This window comes from Ranitomeya imitator, chromosome 2, assembly GCF_032444005.1.
Source record: "Ranitomeya imitator isolate aRanImi1 chromosome 2, aRanImi1.pri, whole genome shotgun sequence".
Taxonomy (NCBI): domain Eukaryota; kingdom Metazoa; phylum Chordata; class Amphibia; order Anura; family Dendrobatidae; genus Ranitomeya; species Ranitomeya imitator.
In genome coordinates, this window is record NC_091283.1 from 196,152,797 (window position 1) to 196,172,152 (window position 19,356).

A 19,356-nucleotide genomic window follows, 5' to 3' on the forward strand; every position below is an offset into this window, starting at 1 on the left:
TGGTTTTGTTTTTACAGAGCCCCTGATTTTCCATTTGTTAATCACAGTTTGAACGCTGCTCACTGGCATTATCAATTCCTTGGATATCTCTTTGTATCCCTATCCTGGTGCCAAGTCCTGCTGGAGAACGAAATTTCCATCTCCAAAATGCTTGTCGGTAGAAGGAAGCATGAAGTGCTCTAAAATTTCCTGGTAGATGGCTGCACTGACTTTGGTCTTGATAAAACAAAGTGGACCTACACCAGCAGATGACATGGATCCCCAAACCCTCACTGATTGTGGATACTTCACACTAGACCTTGGAAATCAAGGTCTCAGAGTCTGGAGGAAGAGTGGAAAGACAGACAATCCAAGCTGCTTGAGGTCTAGTGTGAAGTTTCCACAATTAGTGAAATGCGCATCAGGGTGGGCTGGGGACCTCGTGAGGTCTGGATCTCTAATTTACCTGGTATGTTTACTCCCAGTATTTATTTAGTATTTTTACATCTAGGATAGGTCTGTTTATGTAACCATGAGTTCACAGGTTATTACTAGATTACAGATGTATTCAGTTGGCCTATCTTCTCATAGGGTAGTATTGGTGATACAATAATTGTGGTATCTCAGAATCCTTATGTGGTCCTATAGGCCTTATGTTTCTATGCTGGTCTTTTTGGGACATTTTAATCCCTGCTGTGTCTTTTATCTGTTTTGCTATTTAATAAAGATTTTTTTTCTATTTCCAATATCCTTTTGGACGATAAGACTGCTTTTGTCCTCATTTACTGTTTTTCTTAGTGAATTATGGAGTTAGTCCTGCATGTGTCCATACATGTGCTATGGGTGATATTTAAAATAATGATTTTTATCTGATAGGGTAATATTGTTGTTTATCCCATAAGCCTATTATGTTTTCCACTCATTGTTCACGCCGCATTGATGCAGTAATTGATGCCAGTAATAGATGCCAAAGGAGCCCCAACTAAGTATTGAGTGCATTTACTGAGCATACATTTCAGTAGGCCAATTGTTGACATCCTTGAAATTGTTCCAGAAAATGAAGTATTTCTCCCACAAAATGATTGCAATAGCACACATTTTGTTATACACACGTTTATTTCCTTTGTGTGTAAAAGAAAAAATACTGAGAAAAAAAGGAAGTTTGACATAATTTCACACAAAACCCCAAAAATGACAGAATTGTTGGCACCCTCAACTTAAAATTTGGTTGTACAACCTTTGGAATAAAAACCTGCAATCATTCACTTCCTATAACCATCTACAAGCTCCTTACACCTCTCAACTGGAATTTTGGAGCACTTTTCTTTGGCAAACTGTTCCAGGTCCAAGTGTGTTAGTGTGTGCTGTAATAGTTTGATTATTTTTTATCCTATTTTTCTGCCTTTTTTAATGTCTTTTTACAGCACTATGGAATTAATGTCACTACAGAAGCAAGTACAATAAACATAAATACATTTTTAGTTAGTGGTATTCACTGTCAGAGATTCATTTAGATGATTGGATACTTGGCTATATTGGCTTTGCTTTGAAATCTGTGTCAAAATATTAAATTTTTGGTACCAACCACCATGTCTTTTTGAGACTTGGAAAAGGTGAGTAGATGGTTTTTACACCAATGGTGCACATTGTGAAGGATGCAGGGGGAGGTTGTGATGGTGTAGATATGCTTTTTGGTAAGAGTGTTGGAGATTTATTCCAAAATTCAAGGCCAATTTATCCAGCATGGTCACACATGCCATCTCATCTGTTTTACATTTAGTGGACCATAATTTGTGTCGCAACAGGACATTGACCTAAAACGCATCTTTGGGTTATGTAAGGACTATGTGATCAAGAAGGAGAGGGATGGAGTGCTGTGTCCGATGGCATGGCCTCCACAATCTCCCGACCCCAACCCAATTGAGTTGGTTTGGGATGAGTTGGATGCAGAGTGAAGGCAGAGCAGCCAACAAATGCCCAGCACCTCTGGGAACACCTTCACGATTGTCGGAAAGTCATTCCAGGTGATAACCTGAAGAAGCTGCAGCTTTCAGTCTGAATCTACAATGTGCACATTACTTTAGGAGATGGGAAAACCATATATACCAGGAAGGGGCCCAAGATGGGGGATATATATACCTAGATGGGGACATTACTACATAAAGAAGGGGGACAGGTGATCTTATATGTCTTTGTAAGGTTTAAAATACTGCAAGGACCCATACATCTGACCAACATGCAGGTGGGGGCCCAGGTCCAAATTTTGCATCAGGGTTCATCTGAATCTAGTTATGCCACTGATAATTTGCATGTGTGGAAAAATACATATTTTTCACACATAGCACAAATCAAATGTTAGATTCCTCAAAATACCTCATTATACTCTGATTACAGCTGTACATCCCTTGGCATTATCTCAGCAGCTTATATGTATGTGAAACAAAGACAAGGTCTTAGATGTCTAACTAATACATAACTTATTCTAATACCTTCTATCTTATTGTTATTTTCTACATTTTGAAGCTGTTTTGATTTCTCTGTATAATTTAAATAACAAAGGACAAAGATAGAAAAATTGCTACAACCAGTTGTATTATTGTTATTATTATTCCTTATAAGTATCACTGTTATAAGAGAAGTGCTGAGTACTTGAATCTGTGGATCCGTGGGATTTACTGGTTTTGTCCACCAGATAGCGCTAAAAGCTTTGATGATAAGCAGCACTGACTGATTATTCACTGCTGATACCGAGATGTGACCAAGGGCAGGCGCCACAAATCCAGATAGAGAACATTCTGCTTCATTGATGGACAGTGTTAATTGATTTTGGAGTTCTGAGAACCTTAACGACTGCCGCACTCTTGTAATGATGGCAAACACATTAAGGTACCGTCACATTTAGCGACGCTGCAGCGATCTAGACAACAATCCCGATCGCTGCAGCGTCACTGTGTGGTCGCTGGAGAGCTGTCACACAGACAGCTCTCCAGCGACCAACTATGCGATTTCCCCTGGTAACCAGGGTAAACATTGGGTTACTAAGCGCAGGGCCGCGCTTAGTAACCCGATGTTTACCCTGGTTACCAGTGCTAATGTAGAAAAAAAAAACACTACATACTTACATTCCGGTGTCTGTCCCCCGTCGCTGTGCTTTCCTGCACTGACTGTGAGCGCCGGCTGGCCGTAAAGCACAGCGGTGACGTCACCGCTGTAATCTGCTTTACGGCTGGCCGGTGCTGACAGTGCAGGGAAGCAGAACGCCGAGGGACGCGACAGACACCGGAATGTAAGTATGAAGTGTTTGGCTTTTTTTACATTTACACTGGTAAACAGGGTAAACATCGGGTTACTAAGCGCGGCCCTGAGCTTAGTAACCCGATGTTTACCCTGGTTACCAGTGAAGACATCGCTGAATCGGCGTCACACACGCCGATTCAGCGATGTCTGCAGGAGATCCAGTGACGAAATAAAGTTCTGGCCTTTCTGCTCCGACCAACGATGGCACAGCAGGATCCAGATCGCTGCTGCGTGTCAAACACAACGATATCGCTATCCAGGACGCTGCAACGTCATGGATCGCTAGCGATATCGTTGTGAAGTTGGTCAGTGTGAAGGTACCTTTAGTGTCTTGGAAATAAGGAGTATTGGGAATATTTTTGTATGGATGATAAAATGTATATAATAATAATAATTTTATTTATATAGCGCCAACATATTCCGCAGCGCTTTACAAATTATAGAGGAGATTTGTACAGACAATAGACATTACAGCATAACAGAAATCACAGTTCAAAATAGATACCAAGAGGAGTGAGGGCCCTGCTCGCAAGCTTACAATCTATAGGAAAAAGGGAGACATGAGAGGTGGATGGTAACAATTGCTTTCGTTGTTCGGACCAGCCATGGTGTAAGGATTGGGTGTTCATGTAAGCTACATGAACCAGTTAACTGCCTAAGTATGTAACAGTACAGACACAGAGGGCTATTAACTGCATGAAATGTATGAGAACATGATGTGAGGAACCTAATTATGTTTGGTTTTTTTTAATGGACCACACAGGGATAGTTAGGTTAATGAGTTGAGGCGGTAGGTCAGTCTGAACAAATGCGTTTTTAGGGCACACTTAAAACTGTGATGATTGGGGAAGGGATTAATCGTATTAACCTGGGTAGTGCATTCCAAAGAATTGGCGAAGCACGTGAAAAGTCTTGGAGAAGGGAGTGGGAGGTTCTGATTATTGACGATGCTAACCTCAGGTCATTAGCAGAACGGAGAGCACGGGTAGGCTGGTAGACTGAGACCAGAGAGGAGATGTAGGGTGGTGCTGAGCCTTGGAGTGCTTTGTGGATGAGGGTATTAGTTTTGTACTGGATTCTTGAGTGGATGGGTAACCAGTGTAATGACTGGCACAAGGTAGATAAAGGCACGGATGATTGACCTCGTCAGACCAAAACATCCAACACCACGGAGACACCATCACGTGTTTCTCAACGCAGTGATCCAGCACACTGCCCCCAAATATGCAAATGCATGTAGAGGAGCTGCGGAGACACCATCACGTGTTTCTCAACGGAGGCAGTGAATAGCCAGGCTTTTCCCCGGGAAGGAACAACCAAGGGAAGGGCAGCATCCAATAAAGGAAAACATCCAATATAGGAAAACCACCTATGCCAAGCATGGTATCCATCCACAGACAGCTGTTTCAAGGTTTTTGCCCCTCATCAGTGTGGAGTAGGAAACTGGCTATCAGGAGCAGTGCCTAGTAGAAAGTCTATAAAGGCACGGATGATTGACCTCGTGGAGACCAAAACATCCAACACCGCGGAGACACCATCATGTGTTTCTCAACGCAGTGATCCAGAACACTGCCCCCACAAGGTAGAGGCATCGGTGTAACGGTTGGTGAGGAATATAATCCTTGCAGCAGCATTCAGGATAGATTGGAGAGGGGAGAGTTTGGTAAGAGGGAGGCCGATTAAGAGAGAGTTACAATAGTCAAGACGAGAATGAATGAGTGAAGCAGTAAGAGTTTTTGCAGAGTCGAAAGTAAGAAAAGGACGAATTCTAGAAATGTTTTTGAGATGCAGATAAGAAGAGCGAGCCAATGATCAGATGTGAGGGGTGAAGGAAAGCTCGGGATCAAGGATGACCCCAAGGCAGCGGGCATGTTGCTTGGGAGTAATGGTGGAACCACACACTGAGATGGCAATGTCAGGCAAAGGTAGGTTAGTAAAGGGAGAGAACAAGAGGAGTTCAGTTTTAGACAGGTTCAGTTTAAGACAGAGGGAGGACATGATGTTAGAGACAGCGGTAAGACAATCACTGGTGTTTTCTAAAAAGGCAGGCGTGATATCAGGAGAAGAAGTGTATAATTGGGTGTCATCAGCATAGAGATGGTACTGGAACCCAAATCTACTGATTGTTTGTCCATTAGGGGCAGTATACAAAGAGAAGAGGAGGGGGCCTAGGACTGATACTTGAACCCCAACAGTAAGGGGAAGGTGAGAGGAGGAGGAGCCAGCAAAAGATACAGTGAAAGAGTGATCAGAGAGATAGGAGAACCAACGGTGTCCTTGAGGCCGATGGAGCGGAGCATAGTGAGGAGGAGCTGATGATCTACAGTGTCGAATGCTGTGGAGAGAATTAGCATGGAGTAGTGACCATTAGGTTTAGCTGTTAGTAGATCATTGGAGACTTTAGTGAGGGCAGTTTCAGTAGAGTGTAAAGAGCGGAAACCAGATTGAAGAGTGTCGAGAAGAGAATTATCTGAGAGATAGCGGGTAAGACGGGAGTGGACCAGGCGCTCGAGGAGTTTAGAGATGAAGGGAAGATTAGAGACAGGTCTATAAATAGTGGCACAGTTTTGATCGAGGGATGGTTTTTTAAGTAATGGGTGTATGATGGCATGCTTAAATAAGGAGGGAAAAATACCGGAACAGAGAGAAAGGTTGAATATTTTTGTCAGGTGAGAGATGACAGCCGGGGAAAGGGACTGGAGGAGATGTGACAGAATGGGGTCACTGGTGCAAGTGGTTGGGCGAGAAGATGCAAGGAGCCTGATTACTTCTTCTTCTGTGACTGGTTCAAAGTCAGAGAGTGAACTAGATGCAGTGGGGGAGGGAGAACAGTACATGGCATGAAGGGATTGGGAGATAAGTTCCTGTCGAATGTGGTCAATTTTTTCTTTGAAGTAATTGGCCAGATCGTCAGCGTGGAGATCTGTGATTGGGGCCTGAACTCTTTGGTTGAGTGGGAACTGTAAAGTGTCAAACAGACGTTTAGGGTTATTGGACAGTGAGGTGATGAGGGTGTTAAAATAGGTTTGTTTGGGAAGGTGAAGGGAAGAGTTGTATGTTTTAAGCATGAACTTATAATGGATGAAATCTTTGGGTAGATTAGATTTTCTCCACAGACGTTCGGCGCACCTGGAGCACCTCTGCAGGAAACGTGTTTGCAGCGTGTGCCACGATTGTTCCCGTCTGTGCCAAGTTGTTCTATGTATAGGAGGTGCAATTTCATCTAGGGCACTTTTCAGGGTTTCATTGTAATGCTTCAGAGCAGAATCAGGACATGAGATGGAAGAGATAGGGGCCAATGTATATAAAAGTAAAGGAAAGGAAAAAGTGTAAATGTTACTTTATGGATAACTGAGCTAAACCAAACGACCTATTCATGGGACCAATGTAAGGCCAGACTCCGCATTCACTTTGAAGTGATACTGAATTACCTCTTTTTTTTAGCCCCTAGGACACTGCATAAGCAGCTTGTAGTATAAATAACAGTGGGTACGGAAAAAAAGTATTCAAACACCATTTTACATTTTTCACTCTTTGTTTTATTGCAGCCATTTGGTAAATTCTAAAAAGTTCATTTTTTATCATTAAGGTACACTCTGCACCCCATCTTGGCTGAAAAAAAACAGAAATTTTTGCAAATTAAAAAAAAAGAAACTGAAATATTACATAATCATAGGTATTCAGACCTTTTGCTCAGACACTCATATTTAAGTCACATGCTGTCCATTTCCTTGTGATCCTCCTTGAGATGGTTCTACTCCTTCATTGGAGTCCAGCTGTGTGTAATTAAACCGATAGGACTTGATTTAGAAAGGTGCACACCTGTCTATATAAGACCTCACAGCTCACAGTGCATGTCAGACCAAATGAGAATCATGAGGTCAAAGGAACTGGCCAAGGAGCTCAGAGACAGAATTGTGGCAAGGCACAGATCTGGCCAAGGTTACAACAGAATTTCTGCAGTACTCAAGGTTCCTAAGAGCATAGTGGCCTCAATAATCCTTAAATGGAAGAAGTTTGGGACCAGCAGAAGTCTTCCTAGACCTGGCCGTCCAGCCAAACTGAGCAATCGTGGGAGAAGAGCCTTGGTGAGAGAGGTAATGAAGAACCCCAAGATCACTGTTGCTGAGCTCCAGAGATGCAGTAGGCAGATGGGAGAAAGTTCCACAAAGTCAACTATCACTGCAGCCCTCCACCAGTCGGGCCTCTATGTCAGAGTGGCTCGACGGAAGCCTCTCCTCAGTGCAAGACATATGAAAGCCTGCATAGAGTTTGCTAAAAAACACATGAAGGACTCCCAGGCTATGAGAAATAAGATTTTCGGGTCTGATGAGACAAAGAAAGACCTTTTTGGTGAGAATTCTAAGCTGTGTGTGTGGAGAAAACCAGGCACTGCTCATCACCTACCCAATACAATCCCAACAATGATACATGGTGGTGGCAACATCATGCTATGGGGGTATTTTTCAGCTGCAGGGACAAGATGACTTGTTGTCATTGAAGGAAACATGCATGCTGACATGTACAGAGATTTCCTGGATGAAAACCTCTTCTTAAAACCTCTTTTTAAAAATGAGCGCGTTAATGGCTTTCAAAGACGTAGCGGCTTGTGATTGGTCGCGTGGCCGCGACCAATCACAAGCCGCGACGTCACCGCAAGCTATTAACGCGCTCATTTTTAAAAATGAGCGCGTTAATGGCTTTCAAAGACGTAGCGGCATGTGATTGGTCGCGTGGCCGCGACCAATCACAAGCCGCGACGTCACCGCAAGCTATTAACGCGCTCATTTTTAAAAATGAGCGCGTTAAAGGCTTTCAAAGACGTAGCGGCTTGTGATTGGTCGCGTGGCCGCGACCAATCACAAGCCGCTACGTCTTTGAAAGCCATTAACGCGCTCATTTTTAAAAATGAGCGCGTTAATAGCTTGCGGTGACGTCGCGGCTTGTGATTGGTCGCGTGGCCGCGACCAATCACAAGCCGCTACGTCTTTGAAAGTCATTAACGCGCTCATTTTTCCCGAACAATGACATCTGTAAAAAATATTAACATAACAAGCAAACAATATACTCCCTGATCCACAGAAATCCACGAGTGTCCCACGACGATCTCCCGTCGAGAGCAGCAGCATCAGCTGATGCGACCGCTCTCTAGGGGCTCCAGGAATGCAATGACGGGAGGGAGGTATCCTTCTGCACTGTATTTCTCCTCCACTGTAAAAAAAATAGTTCCTAGTCTCACTTTTGGCACTGCTGTGTGAGAAAGTTCCCACACAGCAATTGCCATAAATTGAGACCAGTGAACTACAGTAACCTCTCAGTGATGCACTGCAGGAGCCATTGTCTCCTGTCAGTGTGTCACTGGAGGTCCTATAGAGCAGTGACATCACCAGATGTCACTGTTCTATAGGGGAGATTGTCGTGGGACACTCGTTATTAATTGGACTGCGTCGGACTGCGTCGGACTGACGCCTCTCCATTATTAACCCGGCTTAATGTCACTTTACAATAGCAAGGTGACATTAACCCCTTATTACCCCATATCCCACCACTACTAGGGAGTGGGAAGAGAGGGGCTAAGTGTCGGAATTGGTGCATCTTACAGATGTGCCATTTCTGGGGCAGCTGCGGACTGGTATTTGTAGCCGTGGGGTGGCCAATATCCATGACCCCTCTCTAGGCTATGAATATCAGCCCTCAGCTGTCTGCGTAGCCTTTCTGGCTATACAATATAGGAGGACCCCACGTCATTTTTGGGGGGCTCCCCCTATTTTAATAGCCGGTAAAGGCTACGTAGACAGCTGCGGGCTGATATTCATAGCCTGGGAGGGGCCATGGGTATTACCCCCTTCCCAGGCTACAAATATTGGCCCCCGGCCATCGGCTTTCCCCCTCTGGTGCAGAAAATTACGCGGGAGCCCACGCCATTTTTTTTCCCGTTTTTTTCTTTGTGTTCATTAATCAACATCGGCCTATCTATGGATATATCTATCTATAGATATATCTATAGATACATAGATGTTTCTATCCATATATCTATCTGGCTAATTAAACACATCAGGTTTTTGCCGTCAGGCACAATCCGGTGAGTTTTGAAAAAAAAACTATCCTTTTTTTTATCTGATGTGTGAAATTAGCCAGATAGATATATGGATAGAAACATCTATGTATCTATAGATATATCTATAGATAGATATATCAATAGATAGGCCAATGTTGATTAATGAACACAAAGAAAAAAATGGCAAAAAAAATGGCGTGGGCTCCCACACAATTTTCTGCGCCAGAGGGGGAAAGCTGATAGTGAAAGAGTTAAACACAAAATAAAGACACAGCCAGAAAAAAGTTATTCTTAATTTAACCATACTTACCATACTTCAGTGCCTGCAAAAAACGTAAAATAATAAACTGTATACTCTTTGTCCGAAGCAGTCCAATTAATAACGAGTGTCCCACGACGATCTCCCCTATAGAACAGTGACATCTGGTGATGTCACTGCTCTATAGGACCTCCAGTGACACACTGACAGAAGACAATGGCTCCTGCAGTGCATCACTGAGATGTTACTGTAGGTTACTGTAAAGGCACAGATGATTGGCCTCGGGGAGACCAAAACATCCAACACCGCGGAGACACCATCACGTGTTTCTCAACGCAGTGATTCCAGAACACTGCCCCCATCCCTTATGGGAAATATGCAGATGCATGTAAAGAAGCTACGGAGACACCATCACGTGTTTCTCGACGCAAGCAGTGAATAGCCAGGCCTTTTCCCGGGAAGGGCAGCATCCTATGAAGGAAAGCCACCTATGCCAAGCATGGTATCCATCCACAGACAGCTGTTTCAGGGTTTTTGCCCCTCATCAGTGTGGAGTAGGAATCTGGCTATTAGGAGCAGTGCCTAGTAAAAAGGCTATAAAGGCACAGATGATTGGCCTCGGGGAGACCAAAACATCCAAAAAGCGGAGACACCATCACGTGTTTCTCAACGCAGTGATTCCAGAACACTGCCCCCATCCCTTATGGGAAATATGCAGATGCATGTAAAGAAGCTGCGGAGACACCATCACGTGTTTCTCGACGCAAGCCGTGAATAGCCAGAGTGCTCTGGACCTCAGACTTGGCCGAAGGTTCACCTTCCAACAAGACAATGACCCTAAGCACACAGTGAAAATAACAAAGGAGTGGCTTCAGAACAACTCTGTGACCATTCTTGACTGGCCCAGCCAGAGCCCTGACCTAAACCAATTGGGCATCTCTGGAGAGACCTGAAAATGGCTGTCCACCAACATTCACCAACCAACCTGACGAAACTGGAGAGGATCTGCAAGGAAGAATGGCAGAGGATCCCCAAATCCAGGTGTGAAATCATTGTTGCATCATTCCCAAGAAGACTCATGGCTGTACTAGCTCAAAAGGTGCTTCTACTCAATACTGAGCAAAGGGTCTGAAGACTTAGTGTTGAGCATTCCGATACCGCAAGTATCGGGTATCGGCCGATACTTGCGGTATCGGAATTCCGATACCGAGATCCGATACTTTTGTGGTATCGGGTATCGGTATCGGATACATAGAGATGTGTAAAATAAAGAATTAAAATAAAAAATATTGATATATTTACCTCTCCGGCGGCCCCTGGACTCAGCGCGGGTAACCGGCAGGCTTCGTTGTTCAAAATCAGCGCTTTTAGGACCTGAGAATCACGTCCCGGCTTCTGATTGGTCGCGGGCCGCCCATGTGACCGCCACGCGACCAATCACAAGCCGCGACGTCACCGCAAGCTATTAGCGCGCTCATTTTTGAAAAATGAGCGCGTTAATGACTTTCAAAGACGTAGCGGCTTGTGATTGGTCGCGGCCACGCGACCAATCACAAGCCGCGACGTCACCGCAAGCTATTAACGCGCTCATTTTTAAAAATGAGCGCGTTAATGGCTTTCAAAGACGTAGCGGCTTGTGATTGGTCGCGTGGCCGCGACCAATCACAAGCCGCGACGTCACCGCAAGCTATTAACGCGCTCATTTTTAAAAATGAGCGCGTTAATGGCTTTCAAAGACGTAGCGGCATGTGATTGGTCGCGTGGCCGCGACCAATCACAAGCCGCGACGTCACCGCAAGCTATTAACGCGCTCATTTTTAAAAATGAGCGCGTTAAAGGCTTTCAAAGACGTAGCGGCTTGTGATTGGTCGCGTGGCCGCGACCAATCACAAGCCGCTACGTCTTTGAAAGCCATTAACGCGCTCATTTTTAAAAATGAGCGCGTTAATAGCTTGCGGTGACGTCGCGGCTTGTGATTGGTCGCGTGGCCGCGACCAATCACAAGCCGCTACGTCTTTGAAAGTCATTAACGCGCTCATTTTTCAAAAATGAGCGCGCTAATAGCTTGCGGTGACGTCGCGGCTTGTGATTGGTCGCGTGGCGGTCACATGGGCGGCCCGCGACCAATCAGAAGCCGGGACGTGATTCTCAGGTCCTAAAAGCGCTGATTTTGAACAAAGAAGCCTGCCGGTTACCCGCGCTGAGTTCAGGGGCCGCCGGAGAGGTAAATATATCAATATTTTTTATTTTAATTCTTTATTTTACACATCCCTATGGATCCCAGGGCCTGAAGGAGAGTTTCCTCTCCTTCAGACCCTGGGAACCATGAGAATACCTTCCGATACTTGATGTCCCATTGACTTGTATTGGTATCGGATATCGGTATCGGCGATATCCGATATTTTTCGGGTATCGGCCGATACTATCCGATACCGATACTTTCAAGTATCGGACGGTATCGCTCAACACTACTTATGACCATGCGATATTTCAGTCTTTATTTTTTAATAAATTTGCAAAAATTACTACAGTTCTGTTTTTTTCAGCCAAGATGGAGTGCAGAGTGTACATTAATGAGAAAAAAATGAACTTTTTTGAATTTACCAAATGGCTGCAATGAAACAAAGAGTGAAAAATTTAAAGGGGTCTGAATACTTTCCGCTGTCCCCACTGTATATTATGAAATCACTTACAATCGCTTGTAAATAATGCAGGGAAAATGATGTCATATCCACTCGATTGTCTCCCCAATTTGTAAATGTAGGAATAAAATTAAAGCTTGTTCACATTGCCTGCTTATTCCTAAGCCTTCTCATCTACTAATCTTTTACTAAAAGCCATCTGGATTAGGGTGCACCAAATTTATTAATAGGCTCTACATGTTTTGGTTGTCCATGTTCTAGAGCAGTATTTCCCAAACTCCAGTCCTCACGGACCCCAACAGGTCATGTTTTGAGGATTTCCATAGTGCTGCACAAGTGACAGAACTCCTGATACTTCCATCACCTGTGCAATACTAAGGAAATCCTGAAAACATGACCTGTTGGGGTCCGTGAGGACTGGAGTTTGGGAAACACCGTATAAAATCCATGCCAGTAAAGGGCCGCTCCAGGATTCTGCAAATGCTTTATAGTAAAACTGTAGTACACTGGCAGCATTGGACTAGAACACCTTGGGCCCACCAGAGAAAATAATTCTTGGGGCCTACTATGTACCTACATAGAAATAAATGCAAGACCACTAGTGTTGAGCGATACCTTCCGATATCGGGAAATATCGGATCGGATTGGATCGGACCGATACCCAAAAAATATCGGATATCGCCGATTCCGATACCGGAAACCAATGCAAGTCAATGGGACACAAGTATTGGAATGAAAATAAACCCTTTCTTTCCTTGCACATCCCGTTCAGGAGGGGGGAAGAGTGTGGGCGGTGTGTGGGCAGAGACAGTGCGTGTCTGTGTGTGCAGACCGGGTCTGTGGGGGCCTTTCGGGGGTCTTTGTGTGTGTGTGTGCAGGCATCGTCCGATGGGACTACAAGTCCCATCGGGCTATGCCTGCTACAATGACAGTGATTGACACATTAGCCAATGATGGGACAGTAGTAGTCCATACATACATACAACATGCATACAACATACTACATACATACAACATACATACAACATACATACTACATACTACATACATACAACATACATACAACACATTACATACATACAAAATACATACATACTACATACAGTACATACTACATACAATACATTCACACATTACATACAATACATACATATAGACATACAGTACATATAACATAGAGTACATACTCACCATCACTTGTCACTTTGATTCCCGAACAATGACATCTGTAAAAAATATTAACATAACAAGCAAACAATATACTCCCTGATCCACAGAAATCCACGAGTGTCCCACGACGATCTCCCGTCGAGAGCAGCAGCATCAGCTGATGCGACCGCTCTCTAGGGGCTCCAGGAATGCAATGACGGGAGGGAGGTATCCTTCTGCACTGTATTTCTCCTCCACTGTAAAAAAAATAGTTCCTAGTCTCACTTTTGGCACTGCTGTGTGAGAAAGTTCCCACACAGCAATTGCCATAAATTGAGACCAGTGAACTACAGTAACCTCTCAGTGATGCACTGCAGGAGCCATTGTCTCCTGTCAGTGTGTCACTGGAGGTCCTATAGAGCAGTGACATCACCAGATGTCACTGTTCTATAGGGGAGATTGTCGTGGGACACTCGTTATTAATTGGACTGCGTCGGACTGCGTCGGACTGACGCCTCTCCATTATTAACCCGGCTTAATGTCACTTTACAATAGCAAGGTGACATTAACCCCTTATTACCCCATATCCCACCACTACTAGGGAGTGGGAAGAGAGGGGCTAAGTGTCGGAATTGGTGCATCTTACAGATGTGCCATTTCTGGGGCAGCTGCGGACTGGTATTTGTAGCCGTGGGGTGGCCAATATCCATGACCCCTCTCTAGGCTATGAATATCAGCCCTCAGCTGTCTGCGTAGCCTTTCTGGCTATACAATATAGGAGGACCCCACGTCATTTTTGGGGGGCTCCCCCTATTTTAATAGCCGGTAAAGGCTACGTAGACAGCTGCGGGCTGATATTCATAGCCTGGGAGGGGCCATGGGTATTACCCCCTTCCCAGGCTACAAATATTGGCCCCCGGCCATCGGCTTTCCCCCTCTGGTGCAGAAAATTACGCGGGAGCCCACGCCATTTTTTTTCCCGTTTTTTTCTTTGTGTTCATTAATCAACATCGGCCTATCTATGGATATATCTATCTATAGATATATCTATAGATACATAGATGTTTCTATCCATATATCTATCTGGCTAATTAAACACATCAGGTTTTTGCCGTCAGGCACAATCCGGTGAGTTTTGAAAAAAAAACTATCCTTTTTTTTATCTGATGTGTGAAATTAGCCAGATAGATATATGGATAGAAACATCTATGTATCTATAGATATATCTATAGATAGATATATCAATAGATAGGCCAATGTTGATTAATGAACACAAAGAAAAAAATGGCAAAAAAAATGGCGTGGGCTCCCACACAATTTTCTGCGCCAGAGGGGGAAAGCTGATAGTGAAAGAGTTAAACACAAAATAAAGACACAGCCAGAAAAAAGTATTTTATTATTCTTAATTTAACCATACTTACCATACTTCAGTGCCTGCAAAAAACGTAAAATAATAAACTGTATACTCTTTGTCCGAAGCAGTCCAATTAATAACGAGTGTCCCACGACGATCTCCCCTATAGAACAGTGACATCTGGTGATGTCACTGCTCTATAGGACCTCCAGTGACACACTGACAGAAGACAATGGCTCCTGCAGTGCATCACTGAGATGTTACTGTAGGTTACTGTAAAGGCACAGATGATTGGCCTCGGGGAGACCAAAACATCCAACACCGCGGAGACACCATCACGTGTTTCTCAACGCAGTGATTCCAGAACACTGCCCCCATCCCTTATGGGAAATATGCAGATGCATGTAAAGAAGCTACGGAGACACCATCACGTGTTTCTCGACGCAAGCAGTGAATAGCCAGGCCTTTTCCCGGGAAGGGCAGCATCCTATGAAGGAAAGCCACCTATGCCAAGCATGGTATCCATCCACAGACAGCTGTTTCAGGGTTTTTGCCCCTCATCAGTGTGGAGTAGGAATCTGGCTATTAGGAGCAGTGCCTAGTAAAAAGGCTATAAAGGCACAGATGATTGGCCTCGGGGAGACCAAAACATCCAAAAAGCGGAGACACCATCACGTGTTTCTCAACGCAGTGATTCCAGAACACTGCCCCCATCCCTTATGGGAAATATGCAGATGCATGTAAAGAAGCTGCGGAGACACCATCACGTGTTTCTCGACGCAAGCCATGAATAGCCAGGCCTTTCCCCGGGAAGGAACAACCACGGGAAGGGCAGCATCCTATGAAGGAAAGCCACCTATGCCAAGCATGGGATCCATCCACAGACAGCTGTTTCAGGGTTTTTGCCCCTCATCAGTGTGGAGTAGGAATCTGGCTATTAGGAGCAGTGCCTAGTAAAAAGGCTATAAAGGCACAGATGATTGGCCTCGGGGAGACCAAAACATCCAACACCGCGGAGACACCATCACGTGTTTCTCAACGCAGTGATTCCAGAACACTGCCCCCATCCCTTATGGGAAATATGCAGATGCATGTAAAGAAGCTGAGGAGACACCATCACGTGTTTCTCGACGCAAGCAGTGAATAGCCAGGCCTTTCCCCGGGAAGGAACAACCACGGGAAGGGCAGCATCCTATGAAGGAAAGCCACCTATGCCAAGCATGGTATCCATCCACAGACAGCTGTTTCAGGGTTTTTGCCCCTCATCAGTGTGGAGTAGGAATCTGGCTATTAGGAGCAGTGCCTAGTAAAAAGGCTATAAAGGCACAGATGATTGGCCTCGGGGAGACCAAAACATCCAACACCGCGGAGACACCATCACGTGTTTCTCAACGCAGTGATTCCAGAACACTGCCCCCATCCCTTATGGGAAATATGCAACTGTAGGTTACTGGTCTCACTTTATGGCAATTGCTGCGTGGGAACTTTCTCACGCAGCAGTGCCAAAAGTGAGACTAGGGACTATTTTTTACAGTGGCGAAGGAATACAGTGCGGAATAATACCTCCCTCCCGTCATTGTATTCCTGGAGCCCCTAGAGAGCGGTCGCATCAGCTGATGCTGCTGATCTCCATGGGAGATCGTCGTGGGACACTCGTGGATTTCTGTGGATCAGGGAGGATATTGTTTGTTTGTTATTTTAATATTTTTTACAGGTGACACTGGCTTCGGGGATCAAAGTGACAAGTAATGGTGAGTATGTACTCTATGTTATATGTACTGTATGTCTATATGTATGTAATGTATGAATGTATTGTATGTAGTATGTATGTAGTATGCATGTAGTATGTTTTATGTATGTTGTATGTATGTAGTATGTATGTTGTATGTATGTAGTATGTATGTAAGTATTATGTATGTATGTATGTAGTATGTATGTATATAGTATGTATGTAGTATGTATGTTGTATGTATGTAGTATGTTGTATGCATGTTGTATGTATGTAGTATGTATGTAGTATGTATGTTGTATGTATGTATGTAGTATGTTGTATGTATGTTGCATGTATGTAGTATGTATGTACTACTGTCCCATCATTGGCTAATGTGTCAATCACAGTCATTGTAGCAGGCATAGCCCAATGGGACTTGTAGTCCCATCGGACGATGCCTGCACACACACACAAAGACCCCCAAGAGGCCCGCACAGACATTGCAGGCCCGCATAGACCCCCGGCAGCCCGCACAGACCCCCGGCAGGCCCACACAGACCCCCCATTGTCCCGCACAGACCCCACCCGCACACCCAGACACACAGCCTCCACCCACGCACCGCCCACACTCCATTATAGTGCATCATGACATCATTTCAGCAGCCAATCACAGACAGGCCATTAGTTAACATGCCTAACATGCCTAATCGAATGTGCCAAACTTCTTAGGATCCTCATTGGCTGAATAAAATCAAACTGGCTCATTGCATTATGGGAACTTCCGATTCCAGTATTCGATATTCTAAAAGTATCGGAACTCCGATACAGCGAATATCGGTCAATATCCGATATTGCAGTATTGGAATGCTCAACACTAAAGACCACCAATTGTGTGGTAAAACATGCTAATATCAGGGTATAATATAAGGTAGTACACGTCTTAACGATATAGCAGGGGTTGGAGTATCCCCACTCATAGAATATAATGTAGCCCTCCCCATAGAATATAATGCAGCCCCCTCATAAGGCTTAATGCAGCCCACAATAGAGTTTAATGCAGCCCTCTCATAGGGTATAATGCAGCCCCCCTAATATAGTATAAAGCAGCCAACCATATAATATAATGCAGCCCCCTCATAGGGTATAATGCAGCACCTTCATAGGATACAATGTAACCCCCCATAGTGTATAATGTAGCCCCCTCATATAGTATAATGCAGCCCCCTATGGAATATAATGTTGACCCTCATAGAGTATAATGCTGCCCCACATAGAATATATTGTAGCCCCTTCTATAGAATATAATCAAGCCTCACAGTATTGTGGCCACCAATACCCACTCACGTTATATATAAATTAAAAAAAAACACAATACTCACCTCTCCTCCTCACTCCCTTGCTGATCCCGGCTCTGCTGTGGTTTCAACAGCTGCTGTGTCGTCTGTCCGGCATACAGTTGAATGTAGTGTGCACTGGAGGGCATCGCTGGCATCGGGAGGGCCCCCTGACTCACGGGCCCCATAGCGGACACGTGGTGGCTGGGGGCCTTGGAGGGAGCAGAGGCTCTAGTCCGCCTGCCCCTATCGCTGACCCTGATAGCGGGCAGCTGCTGCAGGAATTGACGGCTACAGCTAACAATGCCCACTATTAAAGTGAAATGAATATTCACTGCTCTCCATGCCCATGGGTGTGGGGAATAGTGAATATTAATTTCTCTTTAGCAGCGGGCACAGACTAGCCACAGCAGCCGGCTCCTGCCTTCGGTCACCCGTTGCTCCACCGCTGCTGCACTGCTGGTGCTGGGCAGGCCACCTGACTCATGGGCCCCATAGCAGCTGTGTGGTGTGCCAAAATTTGCGACACACCACTGTCTGGGGGCCCTTGGGGCAGTGTGAGCTCTAGTCAGCTGCCGGCCCTGCATGCCAGCAGATGTCAGTGCCTGGGCCTACAGGAAAATTCTCCAGTGGTTCAGTCTGACCCTGTACATCGGTCTTACCTTCATTTACTAAGAAAATCCCTATTGCAGGAAAAGTTTCCACATGCTCTAACTTTTAGATGCCAAAAAACTAGCTTAAAGGGAATGAAACTTTCCTCTATCCAGTCGATAATATGCCACCCTCTTTATTATAGAACTTATAATGGTGAGATCTGAAGAAGATGGAGCTGAGAACTAATTACAAGGTAATGGGGCGGGGTTAAGACATCGCGAGCAAAAAAACAATATTTCACAATGAAAAAAAATTCAAATCTAGATCTTATTCAGATGTAAGTGATTTTTCTCATACACAAAAAGCCCTACTTAGGGAATGATGAGGTGTGCACTAGTCGATCCCCACTACCACTCAAGACAGCTGGGATAGACGAACAAGGGGAACTCTAATCTTGAGTAGACTCAGAGATGTAACCTAAACGTCCTCCAACAACACCAAGAAGGAAGATAGCTGACTGATATAGCTCCCAGCCTCAACTGGAGGAAATGGAAATATCACTGGCAACTCCCAGCAGCAAGCTGGGAGTCTATAAACACCCTGGTTCAGGTGTGTCAATTAGAGCCGGAGACAGATTTCCACTGGGTCAAAGAGTTGGAAAGGTTAAGAAGGTGTCTGCAAGGCCAAACGCAGAGACCTTCTGCAGCTAGATGCAGTGTGACTTTCTACAGCCTCTGACACACCCATGGCATTACCATAGTACACCAATCAGTAATTACTGGTACTGGGTGTGACAATGACTTGTATAACCCAGAATAGAAGAAAGACAGCGCCACAACGGTCAGTGATGAAGACCTTACGTGTTTAATCTGCCTCCTGCGGCGACATTTCGGTACAATAACCTTTATCAAGCACTGTGCTTGATAAAGGTTATTGTACCGAAACGTCGCCGCAGGAGGCAGATTAAACACGTAAGGTC